The sequence below is a fragment of the Sander lucioperca genome, chromosome 22, assembly GCF_008315115.2.
Source record: "Sander lucioperca isolate FBNREF2018 chromosome 22, SLUC_FBN_1.2, whole genome shotgun sequence".
Lineage (NCBI taxonomy): Eukaryota > Metazoa > Chordata > Actinopteri > Perciformes > Percidae > Sander > Sander lucioperca.
Genome location: NC_050194.1, coordinates 530,960 through 536,529, shown reverse-complemented (window position 1 = coordinate 536,529; position 5,570 = coordinate 530,960). Strand labels below are relative to the sequence as shown.

General features: G+C 43.8%; 1 long non-coding RNA gene across 1 annotated transcript; it reads left to right on the top strand.

Annotated features, from left to right (window-relative positions):
- The first annotated feature begins 1,419 nt into the window (after window positions 1-1,419).
- On the top strand, window positions 1,420-2,636 carry LOC118494230. The gene is made up of 3 exons (XR_004896319.1): window positions 1,420-1,626; window positions 2,474-2,476; window positions 2,623-2,636. It is a non-coding gene; the product is annotated as an uncharacterized LOC118494230 (long non-coding RNA).
- The last annotated feature ends 2,934 nt before the right edge of the window (window positions 2,637-5,570 follow it).

The following is a 5,570-nucleotide window of genomic DNA, read 5'->3' as shown; positions in this document are numbered from 1 at the left end:
ACCCCTTATCTTGGCATTATTAGCACCACACTCTAACCATCTGAGCTAACTTTTAATCAGTAAATGTTCCAGAATTAAACCGGACACAACGTGGAGATTGGTGGAGATTTTGGAAAACTTTGTTTGCACGTTTGCATGTAAACTGAGAAAAACGGAGGTTTAGGCAGCCAACGTCACAGTATTTAACAGGAGCTCTACCTCCAGGGGCCTCATTTATAAAACTGTGCGTAGATTCTATTCTGAAAGATTTCATGCGCCAAAAAGTCAGAATTTTCGTACACAAAAACAAAATTCTGATTTATAACACCTTGCGGCGCACACCGGTGGCACTCTTCTCGTTATAAATACGGACGAATATGCGGTCGTGCACGAGCCTCACGCTCCTCCCAAGGTCGTCCCATATTTGTCCTAATAAGGTCCATGTTAATCAATCAATGAATATTGCAGCCTTGTAAAGAAGCCCTTGATGACCAATCATGAAACGGAAAAGTGGGGAAAAAACACGATTCAGTGATTGTGAGATCGATGTGCTCCTAACAGAGGTAGAACATCGAAACAAAATCCTGTTTGGAAGCCTTAACCCTTGTGTGGTGTTCATATGTTTGTTACGCAGCCTTAGCTCAATTACCAATGATATATACATCATTTATGGTTCATATTTTCCATTTACCCCTGTGAGATCACATTTACGATCATATGATCATTTTCGTTTTTTGAGAAAACAAGGAAATTCAATTATTAAAAAGGTAAAAAATAGAAACAAGATTTTTGATCATTATTGGTGCTTATTTTTTAGAACTTAATCAGAACAGGTGAAAGTGCTTGAAATGTAACAATTTTGTAACTTTGTGTGGGAATAGCAGGTGCAGAAAGACAACATTCCCACACACAGACACCTACAATCAGACATGCCCACATACAGACACACAGAAACACACAGAGACACACAGAGACGCACAGACACACACACACACACACACACACACACAGAAACACACACACATATACACACACACACACACAGCAGGCCCAGTTAGGAGGACACAGTTGTTTCACAGCACCTACAATCCAGTAGACCCGAACACCTCATATGTAATAGTTGTATGTATGTAATGCAGTCATTGAAAATAAGTTATTTTTTATGTTCTTCACAGAAAATGAGCCAAGGCCAAGTAAGAAGAAATAATAAATAGCATAATATGTCTTTATTATTAAAATTTAGAGTGTGCTCACATCTACAGATTCTCACTCCCATCTCGTAAAATACGGACAGGTGCCGTTGTCGTTCTTATTGACGCTAAAAGTCTCCATTAGCATCCGCTGCACAGTGTGGGAGGAACCCCTGCCTCTCCCCGTTGTACGGGGCGCATTTCACGGGGAGAGGCAGGGGAGAAGCGGAGGAAAAGCGCATTTTCGGAGTTCACTAAAACGCAGTCTACAAAACCTTGGGAGCATTACGCACGATCTCACGTGTGGTCAAAAGGTTGCGGAAAACTGGCGCATTTTTACGCATGGAAATTCTTTATAAATCCCGACTTTTGCGAGGAATGTTGCAACGGCAAATTTCACCCTGCTTCTCGCAACTTTTTCTTGCGTAACAGGTTTTATAAATGAGGCCCCTGGTTAGTCCATACGAATGATGATCCTGGCGCCATCTTTATTCGAAAGAGAAAGTGATTCGTTGCTGTTGCTATTTTCGGGATTCTGATGGCTAATGTGGGCTTGAGCTTCTTGTTGCACTGCCACCTACAGGTTTGGCATGCTTTTGACGGCATATACACGGGTTTGTGTAAACGAACACTTTTCTGAAAACTGACAGGTATGCACAATGTTATTTTTAAAAACGGAAAGGGTGAAATGTCCGTTTATGAAAATAGCTGGCCACGTGTAAACGTAGTCTCAGTGCGAGATTGTCTGTTCCATTTTGTCAGCTTTTGAGCGTTTCCTTGTATTCCTTGTGTTTCTTGTGTTCCTTGTGTTCCTGTTTTTCTGATTCTTCTGATTCCCTGTGTTTTTGTACAAATGCCTGTTTTTGGACTTTGCCTGTCGATTTGGAAACTTTTGCCCATGAGTTTTGTTTGTGCTCCAAATAAAACTTTTTTTACTGCCTCTGTGAGTGATAATGAATTGTGAAATTAAAGGGATACTTCACCGATTAGCATTAAGCTTTGTATCAGTAGAAACCCGGTACTATTTTCGAATGACCGTGCTTCCCTCCCTCATGTCCCCCTGAGACGAGTGATCCCTGTATTGTGTGTATGGAAAAAAAACTCGGATGACGCAAAAATCGTCATTTTGCGTCATCGGAAGCTTTTTCGGCCAGAGGCTAGAGACTACAGCCAGTAGTAGGAGCTTGTTCCGCATGTTTTCAACCCACAATGTTGGGTGGCAGTGCAGGTTGTGGCAGGGCAAGTAAGGAGGTTGGCACCTTGAACTGAAGGTTGCGTCTTCTGTCCATGACCCTCTGGATGAGTATGTCTACAAACTGGGTGGTGTGTGGTGTTTAGTTTAGTTTAGTTTAGTTTATTAGTTTATAATGTCGTGGACAGTCCCCCTTAATTAACTGTACAGTAAAAGGAGCAGCTTTAGCCTCAACGGCTAATCTTCAGCTGTAGTCCCCAGCCAGCTGACAACAGGCATCCTAAAATACAATGGTTAACATATTCAAATGAGTTACATTACATATAATAACAGCAGGCCTAAGCAAAAAGGGTTAAAACATACAAAGAAGTGGCACACAAACAAACAAGCACAGATAATGGCAATGGCATTAAAGCAGTCCAAGCAGTTAATACAATACGAAGGAGACAAGAGAAAGCCACATTGAAACCACATACAAGACATAACAGAGGCGGGCAGCAGAGATGGAGCGACAGCAACAATGACTATGTCACATCGAACACACATCACATCTGACAGATTCATGTGTTCAGTAGTAGTTATCGGACTGCCATGTTTTAAGGTGTGTTGTAAACGTGGAATATGTATGTATATCTTTGATTGTAGTGGGCAATGAATTCCAATTTTGTGATGCCGTAACAGAAAATGATAGTTGGCCAAATGTACTTTTCCTGAATGGAATTAGGTCACCGCGTGTGGTGCTTCTAGTGGTCTGACTGTTGTTTATGGTTATTTAGGATAATGTATATAAGTGATCCTAAAGTGATCCAATACACTCCAAATCATGGTCAAGAGGCCAGCATATCTGATGACAGTTGATGTGGTCTTTGATATAAATCATGACTCCCCCCCCCTTCCCCTCCCCCTTTTCCATTAGATCTGTCCCGTCTAATCTATAGATATTATAGCCTGGTACATGCAATGCAGCAGATGGGGAGTTGTTATGTAACCATGATTCTGTCAAGCCTAAAAAATCTAAGTTAGAATTTATAAGAAGATGATGCACTTGTTCAGACTTTGGGGTGAGGCTACGGATGTTAATATGTCCTCCAAAGAGACCCCTAGGTTTGAGTTGTTTATCCCAGATCAGTCGAGATTGATTGACAGTTTTAAAAAAGTTCATTTTACGATACTTTTTCAGAGCAGTATTGTAATGTGTTGTATGCACTATGGGAGGTACCGTGCAGATTGTTACGCTTACGTTGAGTGCAGTGACTATTGGACGATATGAGCCTGTAGAGTCAGAAGCGTAAGGCAAGGAAATAGATGTTGGCTCCGTAGCCACGGAAGCCCCGTCGTTGTCGATCCACGCGCTCACTGATGGCCAGCCCAGGCTTCCAACGCTCTCCATGCCCCCCGCTGTTGCAGCCGTTCCTTTCCGTGATCTCCGCTCCCCGGCACTGATAGATCCATCTCCCAGTCAAAGTCGACCGACGCCCAACCCTCGATAAACAGGGATAATACTCCTCGTGTACTCGCTGCTGGCAACTCGGGAAGTCGGGCCTGGGCACTGGTGCACATCTCCAGACAACAGGTAGTCTGAAGTTGTCAATGTCTCATAACTTCAGACGCAATAGCCCAATGCCTTCATGGTTATCACTGGGGATTTTAATCATGTTTCACTGGATAAATCCCTCCCTGACTTTCATCAATATGTTAACTGCCCCACAAGAGACAATAAAACTCTGGACATCCTGTATGCTAATGCCAAGGATGCATACAGTGCATTGTCTCTTGTGGGGCAGCCCTTCCCCCCCTTGGCAAATCAGATCACAACCTTGTCTTGCTGTCTCCTGAGTATGTTCCTCTTGTACAGCGGCAGCCTGTCCACACAAGGACTGTGAGGAGGTGGACTCAGTAGGCTGAGGAGGCTCTTCAGGACTGTTTTGAGTCTACAGACTGGGACGTGTTTTGTGAACCACATGGGGAGGACATCAATAATATGACAGACTGCATCACAGAATACATCAAATTCTGTGAGAACATCACCATGCCCTCCCGGACTGTACGCTGCCTTCCCACTCACAAGCCGTGGATCACCAGTGACCTTAAAGTTCTTCTGAATGAGAAGAAGAAAGCTTTCAGGTCATGGGACAGACAGGAGCTGAGGGGAGTACAGCACAAACTACGGGATAAACTGAGGGAATGTAAAAACTCCTACAGGAGGAAGCTGGAAGCCAGTCTACAGGAGAACAATATGAGGGAGGTGTGGACAGCGATGAAAGAGATCACCGGGTGTGGGGGTAGAAGAAGACCAACACCAGGCAGCCATGAGAGAGCAAACAAGCTAAACTGTTACTTTAAAGCAGCCATATTATGCTCATTTTCAGTTTCATAATTGTATTTTAAGGTTGTTCCAGAATAGGTTTACATGGTTTAATTTTCAAAAAACACCATATTTTTGTTGTACTGCACCGCTCTCTCTCACTGCTGCAGATCCTCTTTTCAGCTGGTCTCTGTTTTAGCTACAGAGTGAGACCTCTGTTCTTCTTCTTCTTCTGTACTATCTTTGATTGCACCCGCACATGCCCAGTAGCTCAGATGTAGATCATGTCAGCTAGCTAGCTCCATAGACAGTAAAAGAAAGGCTGTTTCTACAACTTCGGTCAGTTACAAGGCAGGATTAGCTGGGAGACTTCTAAATGAGGGCGCACATGTAAGTAGTTCTTTTGTAGATTATGGTGAACTTGTGTGTGTTGTAGCAGTGCTTTGCTATTGAGAACGAGGTAGCATGCTAGCGTTAGCATGCTAGCATTAGCGTTAGCATGCTAACGCTAACGCTACGAGCTAATGGTTGCGGTTAGCCTGCTCGTTTCGGCTTGTGATGTCACAAGCCGTGCCGATTTTGAACAGCTCACCCAGAGACTGAAGGCAGGACACATTCAGAAACTGTATCTCACTCTAAACAGCATGGATGGATTTTTTTCAAAGTTTGTATGTGTGTGGAAGCACCAGAGACACAACAGAACACCCCAAATCCCAGAAAAAGTGATTTTTTCATAATATGGGCACTTTAACAGGTTTAGCTCACAGCCATCCCCTGCCTCTTCTACCACTCCACCAACCCCCCACACCCCCTCTATGCCACCTCCCCCCTCACGCCCCTGTGGTCTGCCCACTCCCCCCACAACTACAGCACATCTCATCTCCCCCCACAGACACTTCAAGCA